General features: G+C 39.9%; 1 protein-coding gene across 2 annotated transcripts in view; it reads left to right on the top strand.

The window, feature by feature from the left end:
* The window catches only part of RPS6KA2 (ribosomal protein S6 kinase A2), a 292629-nt gene that overhangs the window by 110806 nt on the left and 168393 nt on the right, over positions 1 to 13430 (top strand). The window lies entirely within an intron of this gene.

The following is a 13430-nucleotide window of genomic DNA, read 5'->3' as shown; positions in this document are numbered from 1 at the left end:
TTTGACTTCTGGCTGCACATTACATTTTGGTGTAATACTACAACAGCATTTTACAACATCTTGGTTACCTGTTACACAGTCTATTCTTACTTGGTAGTCTCTGACCCCTGAACTTCTTCCTACAGATTGAAAATATTTCTAGTAGCAATGTGAGGTCAGTTGGTTAGTACGGGGGCTTTGCTGGGTTCGCTGAACGAGCTGAATCCCACAGTAAGAAGAAATTACACAAAACAGGTGATGTCAAATCTGATTCCCTTTTTACACTGTTGCTAGTCCTATCATGAAAAAGCTTGTAGAGTCCTGAGGAGCCCATAAAATGTTCCTGGAGCTCCTCCAGATATGTAATAGGTGCTGTCTGGACTTTGACCATCTGCAGATTTTTTTTTTACAAGTTATTAGGTCATATATAATGCCTGACCCAGCCATGTTCTGCATAACTGTTTCTAACAGTAGAAACTTTTATGTTTTAAAGTTAGGAGGGTATTATTCTCTTTAAGTTGCATTGAGGGGAAAAGGGAGCAAACTGAAGCAGTTTCTCCAGTTTCAGGTTCTGCCTTCTGGTTTGCAGAGAGAATTGCTGCTGTCACCCTCATGTGGTCATGAGTGTTTCCCAGCTGCTGGCGTTTGGGCAATTTATTTTCACTTCTGACTGTTGTTTCTGTGGGGATCATAACAAACTCCTTTCTCCTCCTCATCCAGTGGCTCTGTAATGCTGCCACTGCCAATTGAATTCACTGCTACATTTTTAAATCTGACAAAATATGCAAACTGCTCTACTTTTCTTTTACTGACTGGTACTAAAGAAGCATGTCTGAGTTGGGGTACAAATGACAAATTTGAAGTTAGCATATTGTATACCACATGTTGATGGATGCTAATGAGCTCCCTGTTCTCCTACCCTTGTCACCTCTGATTCATTCATTAAATGAGAAGGTTCCAAAAAATAAAATAAATCCAGAGTAGCAGCAATTTGTTTTCTGCCATCAGAGAGGCTTAATCTCTATCCATCTTTGGAAGAAAATCAACTCAAATTAAATTTTGTATTTGTCTTATAGGGGTTGAAATTTCAGCAGGTGGTGGTACTTTCAGGACATGGAGGGGCAGGTCCTCCTGCCTGGAGCAGTTGCTTGGGAAATGGAGCTTGTGTGAGACCCAGTGCTCTCTAGGGGTCCATGGCCATTGTGGTACTTCCCCTTGTCTTGTATTTGCTGTATTTGTCCTGTATTTGCTGCTTCCTGCGCTTGTAGCCCTCCAGAGAGGGGGGAGTAGGCTGTGTGGTTTGCTCTTTGTATTTGAGGTGATACAGATAGGTCATCTTGGAGTGATCCAAGACTTTTTTCTTCATCTCGTGTGCTCTGGGCCTGTCTCTGCTTCAAAACAGTTTGCTGGAGTTCCTTGTGACGAAAGACAGGATGTGAAAGCAGAAGCTGGCAGTGGGGTCATGTCTGTCAGCAGCCTGGGCAGCTGTGAGCATGGTTTGAAAAGAGAGAAGCCCCTTCCATGCCCTGGTGCCCCTGTTGCTGATTGGCCTTTATATCTCATCATCTGCAACAACACAGGCACCATCCCACTAAACTTTTTGTTTTCTAGTCACTGTTGACCTAGTACTAAAGTCTTAGGTGAGGCTGAGGTTTTCTCTGCTTTGCCTTAGCCCAAAACTCTGTTTTCTGGAAAGCTTGAGCTCAGTCACATAGCTGGTCTAAGTATTTTTTTTCCTCTCTTTAGTTTGGTTTTGCCTGTGAGTCTGTTGAAATACAAACTGCATTATTAGCAGCTCATATTAACACTATTTGTGACTAATATATTAAAGAAGAAGATGAGAGTAAGTGATCATGCATTCCATATACAAATTATAATTCAAGTGTATTAGATTATTTCCTTGTTTTAAGAGTTTTGATTACTGTGAGATAAGTGTCCTAACATTATGAATAAAATCCTAAGTAATTTGCAAAATAAGTTGTATTCATTTTATATCCCTCTGATATATTTATTTTATATCCCTCTGATAGGCACTTGGCGTGATGTGGAACATAGCCCAAAGTAACAATTCTCATTCAGTGGTGGGAATTTATTTCCCATAATTTTTCAAGGTCACACTAACTCTTGGGAGAGTAAAAAAGAAAAAATGAGGGTGAGCTCATAAAATCATATTGACTTCACATATACAGGTTTTATACATATGTTGGATGATGCTATAAAGTAATTGCAGTGTCTTAGGGATGCTATCATTCTTTACTAATATTCATAATCAAAATGGGAATATTTTCAAAATGTTCTGATTCAAAAATTCAAAATTCAGCCTTTATGGTGTGCCTGTTTTGGATTTGAATCTATTGATTCATAGTATCTGCATATCTCTTTACTTTGTTGCATGTCTGCAACTAATCAGTAACTTAAAATTCGGCTCTGTTGCATTTTTTACACTTCCTCTTTGATAGAATGAAACTTTTGAGAAACTCATTATGCAGTTTCTCATACTCTTCAGAAAGGCTTTTCCACTAGATTTCTGAATGATTAGGGAAGATATTAAAATTAAGACACTTTTTTCAAAAACAAATTCTCCCTTAAATTTGTGAACTGTTGGTGTTGAGCAGTTAATGCATTTGAAAGTGTGGTGTGCTCATGTGCACACGTACGCGAGTGTCTCGGATAAAGACACGGGCGTTCCCAAAGGCACAGATGGCAGCTAAGTTGTTCAGTCTTTCTTGGCCCAGCCTAGGACCAAATGTTCTATCACAGCTGTGGGAATTAATAACACAGCAGGAGAACTGATCAAATGTTATAAATGAGTCAGTTTTTATTTCTAGGAGTCAAATAGAAAAGAGAAATGTCTTTGTGAGCACTAGGACTTCATCTGTTTGACTTGGCTTTTTACCTTCCTCCTGGTGATTTGGAGGAGGAGGAGGTACGGGTTGGTGCAAACTGTAGTTCCAACCCCTTTTAGGTACCTTTCTGCTGATGGGGCAGGTCAAGGGAGGTTTTAGTTAAAGGGTAATGGTTCTATTAATTATTATTTTCTGCCCTGTGTTATTTTAATGAAGAGAAATTTCATATGGGAGTGTGAATTTGCTCAGCTGTAGGGGATGTCATCTATATTACCCTTTCTTGAAGAATAACTATGGCTAATGCACGTAAAGTGCTTTGATTAGGGAAGGGGCTAAAGTTGGAAGGTGCTAAAAAGCATCTGTGATGGATGTGGCAAGTGAGTTTTTTTGAAGGCACTTAGAGACCAACTTCCCTGAACATCACACACCTCATTGCCTTTGCATGCAAATTTCTTCTGCATGAAAATTGCGAAGCAAGGGGGAGTAAGTGCGATTCAGGATCACTTCCTGAATCTGCAAGCAGGGAAGCACAGAAATCTGAGAGATCTGGTGACAGGGGACTGAGTACCAACCCTGTTTTGATTCTGAACATTTCTATAATTGCATAGCTGTCTTTTCAGATAAAGCGTGTATAATTCTGCTGTGTCATCTGCATAGTGGTTTAGGGAATTAGGAATAGATTACAGTATTACAGGACTCAGTCCTGGAAAGATTTATGTGGAACATTTTGCTCTCTTTCATTATGGGGTCATCTATGTCATTCTGTAGGAACAAAATTTACAATTGTTTTCCTTTCTAGACTACTGAAGGAACAATAGTGAAGCGTATAATAAGGAAGATACTTAGTAACTGGCCTTCAAGTTTTGTTTCCAAGAAAAACAGGCTTAAGTACTATGTTTGAAAATGAAGTTTTATATTCTCATAATTACTGTAAATGTGTTTGTACTCCTCACTCTTTTTAAAATCTGTTTTAATTTTTTTTTTTTTTTTTTTTTTTTTTTTTTTTTTTTTTTTTTTTTTTTTTTTTTTAATGAAAAGTAAAACCTGCAGTTTCATTCTGGAGCAGAAATCAGTAACCCAAAATTTTAATAACCTACAAGTTATCCACCCATCCAGTTAATTCTTCTCTGCAACTCTTTCTAATCTTCACTGTTCTCCTCCTTCCCCTCTGAGATGCCTGGAGGAAAATAAAAAGCAGTCCTTTCTCAGGGGCTAATAGAAAATCTGCTCTCCTGGCTGTTTCTCTAGCAGGAAGTCCAAGACTCTGCTGCTGGGTAGCTCCTGAAAGCTGTGGCATTGAGAAGAAATCAGTCTGACCTGTTGAGTGGGTGCTAATATTTTTTGGGTTTAGCAATCTAGTAAAATGAAACTAATATTTAAAGATGCCCATATTTCTTATAATTACCTTGCTGAAAAGAATTATATAAATTACATAGGAAATCCTTAAGCTATTTTCTTTCTGTGATCTGTTTATTTGGGCTTTTTTTGTTTGTTTGTTTGGTTTGGTTTGGTTTTTTTCCGTGAAAAACTGTAAGGAACCTTCAACTTTTGCATAGAGACTTGCTGGTTGCATTGCCTTTCAGGAGGACTCTTTAGCTTCTGAACACAAGTATAATTTACCCTTCATGCCATACCTTTTCTGACTTTTCAAGTTTATGCCCTGTTTTCTGAGCTGGGAATATGTCTTCCCCCATTGTCATCTGTCAGTTAAGTCCAGTGATTAGCATATGTCAAGCTTCTGTGGCTTATAAGGGAGAGGGAAAAATGCTCCAAATGGAAATTTTCATTCCAATGGAGGAAATTTTTGGAAGACACTGCCTTTTGGTACAGAATTAAAGATTGCTTTAACTGAAAGTCTCATTAAACTTGATAACAATGAAAACCTGAAGCAGAAGTGACATTGCTTTCACTCACTTTCTGTCTGCAGCAGACCTTTGGGAATTGCAGGGCAAAGAGGTGTATTTGTGCATGGCTTTCCATGCAGTGACAATAACATGAAATTAATATGTGCTGGTCATTCAGAAACAAAATGAGTAACATTACTGCTCCCCTGCTCCCCTTGGATGTTGATTCATGTTGTATGAACGTGAACAATGACCTCCACTGTGCTAGCTGACTTTGATTTCAAGTGGACTGTTCACAAAGTTAGCTACTTAGCATAACTGTGCCCAGCTGGCAGTGTACCCAGCATGAAGAATATAAAGCTTCTGCTTCTGGTGCATGCTTTTGAGTCATTCAGTCTAATAGATTCCAGTAGTGTTCCCAGCTCTTTATAGAGCTAATTAATGTTAGTGAAAAGTGAAAGCTGCAAAAGTTAGGAATTTGTCTTTGAAAAATTGTTGACATTATGCAAATGCTTAGCAGTATCACCCAAGTAGCAAGTGTGACAGCTGTGCGCTGGTCCAATTAAGGTTTTCAGTCCAGATGTGCAAAAACAAAATATCAAAAGCTTGTATCATCTTCTAATCTTGTGTTTACCAGTCCTGTGGGCTGAAATTAAAGGGTATCCTTTCTTTATTCTGGACTCTGTCTGATCCCCTCCTTGTTTAATTTGGACATGTCTATTTTACACATTCAGCTGTTGCTGTTGGACCACATGTGGCTGCACATACTCGGTGTCTGTCATATCTATACCACTGGGCAGAAATTCTTATTAAAGGAAGAGTCCTTAAATCATGGATCCTTCACAACAAAACAGAGACTTCTGCGGGGAAAGTAGCAGTAAAGTCTTTGATAAGACAGAGAATGAGGACTCCACTCAAATCCAGCTTTCCCTTTGGAAAAACATAGTTATACAAGGGGAACAGATGATGGTGATGGTTCTGAAAAATTGTGCTTAGAGGCAAAGCAAGTAGTAACTGGTAAATGTGTGTGTGTGTGTCATGTTATCTGTTGTTTAATTATTGCTGTGGAAAGATTCATTACAAAGTTAGTGTGTGGTGTCTTATCTAGCCCCGGGAAAGAGAATGGAACAGATAATATGGACAAAAGTAAAACAGGTTCTTTCTCCAAAAGGAATTTTAAACAAAAGGCTAATCAAAATAAGCTTTAAAATTAAGTGTTACCATTCCCTCTCATTCTCTAGGTATGAGAGATAATATTTATACTTCAAGTATTTTGTCTTGCTTTTTCTGACTTTTTTCAAACCTAAATCCTTCTGAGCATTGGATTTTTAGTGCCTGGATTGTAAAGAAAGATCCACAGGAACTGTCATGAGCTGAATGCTGTGATGACATGAGTCTGGCATGGCAGCTATGGAGTGACTCTGCATGTGCTCAGACATGGTGGAGGTCACGTGTGTCTATCTTATTATATGAGAAGGTCATACACTAAAAATACAAGGAAAACAACAGTCCTGAAAAAGCTAATTCTTTCAGGAATTTATAGGGTTAGAGTCTTTTTAGCACGTCCTGACAAAACTCTGAGCTGGCAGAAGCAGTGACATAAGAAATCTTACAAACCATGTTGAACAATAGAAGCACTCATGTATGATGATTTCTTATGGCAGATATAGGGTTTTGGGGGCTCAGTGGGGTTTTTTTTGTCTCATGAAGAGATTAGGAAACTAAAAAATATTATTTTGAAACTTCATCTTTACTCAAAAATTTTCTAGACTGAAATGGAAGGGTACTTGCTACCACTTATTTTCTCAAATGCAAGCTTATTGTATCTGAAACCAATCTTGGAAAATGGTTTATTATGAAGCTGAATCGTCAGTTGCTTACACAAACTTTCTTTTTAATATAAAATGCATCTATTGGGAAAAGTATTTTTTAAGAGGCAGTGCATAAAGACATAATGATTTTTGAGATCTGAGAGGTTTTTCAGCCACCTAAACTTTTCACTGAAAAAGGAAAGCCTTCAGTTCCAGTGATAAATGAAAAATACAGTGATGATTGTTCTGGTTATTGAGCATTAGGTCTGCTTGAAAGCTGAGTATAGCTTACACTCAAGCATGCTTTCATTATCTTAGACTTCCTTGAATTGTATTCAGTTGGCTGTTAGGTTAAAGAGAGATTTTTCTTTAATTTGGGATCTGGTAAAACTCAGATCAATGAACAAGACAAAAAGTCATTTGAAAGCATAATCAACCATTATTCTAGTGAGTGAAAAAAAGATGTTAAGCTCATGCTGTTAAATATAAAGTGTTATTAATAGATATACAATGAAACCAGCTATATGAAATGAAAATTGTTGAAACATGCAGCTATTTGACTGTTTGCCCATATTTGAAATAATTAAACTTTCTGATTTCTTTATTTGTGCTTTTCCACATTAGTAATAATCTTTGATTAGTTGTTTCTCAACTAGTAGTTGTAGTTTCTCAAATTAGATTGCAGTAATTATTGATTTTCGCACTGTCATTTGTGCATACCCAAGCACATAATATGCATTTAATGCTTATACAGAGAACATATGTCCTCTCTGAAGAGCTGACTGTAAAAAGGCCTTGATGCTGGGAACACTGAATGATGCAGGTAGCTTTTGGCAGATTAGTAATCCCTTCCTGACCAAAGTTCTACTTGCTTGTATTTCACTCTGTTGAATTAAGTGAAAAAGTGCCAGTGTGTCTTGCCATGAGTCCTAAACAAGAAGTAAAAAGGCAAAATATTTGCACTTATGTTATGTGTATTCTCTTTTCTGTCCACTTAATTTAATCCAAAATTTAAATCTGCATGTGTTTTGGGAGGAGGACAGGTGGTGGTGTTTGGTGTTGGTTGGTTGGGGTTTGTTTGGTTTCTTCTGCATACCCTGCTGGACATGGAGACTGAGAGGAATTTTGTTTCGTGATTTAATTGTTCAAGTTTTTCATCAATTATTGCATTTCTTTTCCCTCACTAATTCACAATATTGAATCCTGCAAATCTATATAGTGGTAAGAAATCTTAGGGAATTTTATGGTGGACTTTCAGAAGGCAAAATGCCATTGTTGGATGCAAGTTGTCATTCTCCATTCCTTCTTTTCTGAAGAGGAGAAAAGGTGTTTTGTCATTGTATCTATTGGTAAATTAACAGCTTCTCATCAAGTGTTTTGAATGTAGTAATTAATGTCACTTCAGGTCATGTTTCACAGCTTGGCAACCCTGCAGTTCAATAGTTTTTTGCAGCTGCCTGGGGTCACAGGAAGAGACATGGTGACAGAATGGATAAAAGGGGTTGGTCCTTGTCTGTGTGCTTGCGTGCTCTGGATCTCCACTGCGTATAAGCAGAGCGCTGTGCCTACAGCAAATTGTGTGACTGGTGTGAGCTCCTGCGTGCACACACTGTACATAGGCACGTGTGTATTTGCCATGGGAAGTCCTAGAAGGAAGTGTGGTAGCCCCAGCCTTCCTGCCCTGAGTCAGCACTGGGATCATCAGGGCCATGGGATTACTGATAACTACTGGCATTATCCATGCAGCTCTCCTGTGTGCTGCTGGCTGCACAGGCTCGCCTGCCTTGCCTATGGAAAGCTTGGGATGGATCTCTGACAGCTCTCAAACAGAACACCATGTTTTTGTCAGTGATGAGAGTAATTATTTTCGGTTTAAAGAAATCATCAAGTAAAATATATGCTAAAAAGATAAGGTCCTGTTTGGCAGTGCAGTTAAGCCTACCCCATAGGCAGCTGTTCTGGAAGGGCACAGACTTGCCATTCTGCTCCTGCATCCTCCCAGCATCTCCTTTTGCTCAGATACTGAAGCTCATCCAGATCCTTGGGGGTCGGTTCAGAGGACTTAAACCAGCAGAAAATGTGTGTATATAGAGTATCTGTTCTTTGGACCAATTCACTGTAAGCTCCCCAGCAAAAGACAAGAGAAAGTGTTAAGAGAGAGGAAGAGGGAAGGTGACAGAGCATGGGAATCCCTTTATCAGTAGCAATGGGTCATTATAATGTCAAACTGTGCCACTGTAATGATCATAACTAAAGCAGCGAATGCCCATCGGTGTAACAGATGGTGTTCCGTGATGAGGCATGGGGATGCAAGGGGATAATCCTGTATTTAAAATGAACCTAGTTCTGTTCATAACTCTATCACAGACTTACTGAGAGGCCTTGAGCAAGCAGCTTCTCGCCTCACTGTGTGTTTCTCCAATTAAAGAGACAATCATATTCTCTTCTTATCAACAGCTGCTATTCAGGTGCTTAGCTGTCCTCTGGTAGGGAATGTTATGAAAGTAAAACTATAAAGTGTAGTGTTCTAAATATGGGAAATGAGTAAAAGATGCTAATTTTCTGCACTTCAGTACTGCTTGGACCTACAGGCTTAAAAAAAAAAAAAAAAAGGAGCTTTCTTTTAATTAAAATTAAAACTTCATTACTCCTGAGTACATAAGAGCTCAATATGAAAATATCATCGCTATTCAGAACTACCATAATCTATTGCAAGTCATCTGTGAATCATCTCTAATTAACAAGGTGCTCTATTACAGGGCTTTCTGAATAATAGCAGGCTATTCTTTGCTACCCCCTAAGCTAAAGCCTATTAGCTTCTCATTATCTCAATTACTTTTAATATTCTGGAAAAACTGTTTGTGGGGCTTGCCTGATGAAAAACTCCAAAAATCAAAGTTGCCACAGGAAAATAAGGGCACAAAGTTTGCCTCCCAACTCTCCAAGAAGGATTCAGGTTCCCTTAAACAGCTGGAAATCAAAGTTGATGTGAAGTTTCTGTGAAATCTTGATGTACGAGCCATAGATGCACTGTTTATTTTCAGATGGTATCATCAGAAGGTGGGCTTTGGTCCCTGAAGGCTTAAGGCAGCTGCATACTCACTGTGTGACCCATTGGTAGCTGTCAGATGTACCTACGTATGTTGTTCTTGTATTGTTCAAACTATGTTTGCCCAATCCTCATGTTTTTCACAGATGTTCTCAGGTTTTCTGAAACTTTACAGGAAATTTTGCAAATGTCTCTTTTGACTGCCATGTCATGCATATTTTTAAGAAATTCCATTTTAACCAGCTCTGACTCATGGTGCTGTGCTGAGCTACTGGCTTTGAACCTTCAGAGTTTTAAGAGTGATTCAAGAATTGTACACTTATCTAAGAAATACTAGATGGTATTATTTATACTATAATTGCTTAGCTTCATTCTATTTAAAATAAAAATTCCCAGGAAGTATCCAAACAAAACTCAAATCAGGGTTAGGGGAGAATTCAGATTATACATTAGTGGTTGAGCTGGGGAATTTTCTCACAGCTGTGTTGGAGTTGTCACCAAAACAAGCACTACTATGTTACAAGTAAATAGTATGCTGAAAAGATATGGTTATTTATCAAGGGAAGAGAATGGAATCATAGAATGGTTTGGGTTGGAAGGCACCTTAAAAATCATATAGTTCCAGCACTCTGCCACAGGCCAGAGTAGGGGTGCCACCCACTACATCAGGTGCTCAAGGAATTATCCGACCTGGCATTGGATTCTTGCAGGGATGGGGGAACCACAACTCTGGGCAAGATCTTCCTGTGTCTCATCACCCTCTGAGTAAAGAATTTCCTCCTAACATCTAACCTGAACAGTCCCTCTCTTAATTTAAAACCATTTAGCTTTGTCCTATCACTATCTGCTTATGGAAAAAGTTACTTTCTGTCTTTTTTTTATATCAGCCCTCTTTTGGTACTGGAAGGCTGCTGTAAGGTTTCTCCGGAGCCTTTTCTTGTCCAGGCTGAACAATCCCAGCTCTCAGCCTTTGCAGGAGAGGTGCTTCAGACCTGTCATCCACTTAGTGGCTCTCTTCTGGACTTACTCCAAGAAGCCCATTTCCTTCTTACATTGGAAGATCCAGAGAGGGGATCAGGGAGTTTTCTATCTTATTCCATTGAGTACACAACAGGTTTAGAATTCCCAGTTAGAGTATACCACCATGGAAGTTTCCTGATTAATTTACAGGGCAACAGTGAACTACAAATTCAAAATAATAATGGAAAAATTGAAGAAAATCCTAAAGTACTTCTTGTGATGAAGAATTACTAATTATTGCTGCTACTGAGGCTCCAATAAACATTCTTCTGTTCATGACATCTATAAAGAAGATAAACACAGACATTGTCAAGTGTAAGACAGAGCTATGGGTTGGGACACAAGCAGGGAAAGGTGGTTGAGTGAGGGGAGATGAAAATCTCACTCTCATTCAGCAGAGCCAAGTCAAAACTGTGCCGAAATATGATTACCCTTTGAAGAAGAATGTACCTGGAAAGGTGCTAGCATAAGGGTAAAAGATTTTATCTGTGGTGCATCTAAGGTAGGTACTGGAGTGAATAGGAAGGTGAGTTTCTGGACAGCCTTCCGATGAGACCAACAAGTACTGGAAACTTATATCTGTATGATGATTTTGTGATGGCATTAAAACAATTTTGTGAGTTCAAGAATGTTGTGTGTTGACTGGCTGCCTGTGGTTACATCTGTGTTGCATTTGATAGTGGTTCTCAAATTCACTGAGCAGTGTGCATCAAACACATCCAAACTGTACAGTTCAGGTCATGCTGTTGGCGTTCACGCAGGTGTCTCAGACTGTGGTACCCAACCTGAACTCAAGATCCTCATATATGCTGGTGTAAAAAATACATACCTACAGAGATTTGTAAGAGATGCCTACTTGTGCGTGAAGTTACATGGTTCTGGGAGCTTGACAGGATCGTATTAGCACCCACAGAAGATTAAATCAGATAATGCCAGAAAATACTGTTCAAAAAATCAATTAAAGTGGTGTCAGTTAACACCACTGGAACTTGTAGTCTCAGTTCTAGAAGTCTTACTACACTTCCAGTGGCTGGGCTTCAGTGCTAAAGGGGAGCCCAGCCAGTTCTAGTAGGGTTCTTGGATTTAAACAGCCCTCTGAATTTCTGCAGTGCAGCTGTAGGCTACTTTCTCACCCATTTTGGGATCTTTTCCTTTTAAACAATCTAAGAACCTTTTACAGATTCAACTTTTTGGAAAGAACGTTATCTCAAAGCATAATTCCAAGTTTTGCATGTTTTTAGCCAATTCCCTTTGGCTAGATTTATAATAAAGAAAAATACTTCAGGACATTTTAAAATGTCCTTTCTACACTAGAGCTGTTATTTTAGCCTTCACTGTGATCCAAAGGATAGTTTGACGTGGCCTGCTCAGTGGTTCCAGTTCTGCCAGGCCTGGCAGCTGCAGCATGCCAGTTCTGTGTCTGGGAAGCCAGCAGTTAGTGTTGGCGTTACCCATCCCTGCCAGCGCAGGAGGCAGAGCCACCTCACAGGCACACACATTCCTGCCCCCACCACTGGAAAAAATACTGAGTGGGCACAGATATTTGTTTAGTGATTCAGAGCAGGGAACTGAACTGGCTTAAAATTAGCATTCTGGGGTGGGATTTGGACCAGTTCTCCAGTTGGGTTCATTCTGTGGCTGTGGGAATACTTGTGCCAATAGAGAGGAAGTAGAAAATGATGGCCTGGAGATGGCAGAGTGAGGCCACAAGTGAGGGGTTATGCCAGGACTAATGATATTCCTCTAATGAGCCAAGATCTTTTTGTCTAAAATATGACAAACCTCTACACAGCCTCCAAACCCATGTTTATCTCTGTGAGAAGCAGGTGACTTCACCTCCACTCCTCCTTCCCATGAAGAGCTTGTTTCAGTTCCTGTTTCCTGGCATCTCTTATAGCTGTACCCATCTTCCAGCAGGTTAACTGGGTGAGGACTGTTGTATTTTCTTCTTCAGTGCGATCATAAAATCATTCAGGTTGGAAAAGACCTCTAAGATCATTGAGTCTCATCATTAACCTGGTACTGCCAAGCCCATGGTTAAACCATGTCCCTAAGTGCCATACTTACACAACTTCTAAATACTTTGAGGGATGGTGACTCAACCACTTCTCTTGGCAACTTGTTCCCATGCTTGACAACAATTTTTGTGAAGAAATTTTTCCTAATAGCCAATCTGAATCTCCCCTGGCAGAGCTTGAGGCCATTTCCCATTGTCCTATCACTAGTTGCCTGGGAGAAGAGACCATACAACCTCCTTTCTTCAGGCACTTGTAAAGAGTGGTAGTCTCCCCTGAACCTCCTTTTCTCCAGGCTGAACATCCCCAGCTCCCTCAGCCAATCTTCACAGGAAGATTCACTTCCTAACCCTTCTCCAGCTCTGTAGCCCTTCTTTGGACTCACTCCAACATCTCAATGTCCTTCTTGCCCCAAACTTGAATACAGGATTTGAGATGCAGCCTCACCAGGGCTGAGGACAAAGCGCTGCCCTCATCCTGCTGGTTACACTGTTCTTGATACAAGCCAGGATGCCATTGCTCTTCTTGGCCACCTGGGCACACACTGGCTCATGTCCAGCTGGCTGTCCACCAGCACCCCCAGGTCCTTTTCCACTGGGCAGCTTTCCAACCACTTGTCCTGAAGCCTGCAGCACTGCAACAGTTCAACTCTCCCCCCCGACTTGGTGTCCTCTGATGCAAACTTGATGGGGGTGCATTCCATCCCCTCATCCAGATCATCAATGACATTAAACAGGATTAGCTCCAATACTGAGCCATGGGAGACACCACTGGTGACCAGACATCAGCTGGATATTTCAACTCTGATGTTTCCCATGTATCACTCCATAAGCCAATAGATTTTAAAGCTTTGTTTGCTCAAAGAC

This window comes from Hirundo rustica, chromosome 3, assembly GCF_015227805.2.
Source record: "Hirundo rustica isolate bHirRus1 chromosome 3, bHirRus1.pri.v3, whole genome shotgun sequence".
Taxonomy (NCBI): domain Eukaryota; kingdom Metazoa; phylum Chordata; class Aves; order Passeriformes; family Hirundinidae; genus Hirundo; species Hirundo rustica.
This window is presented reverse-complemented; position numbering and strand designations above follow the sequence as displayed.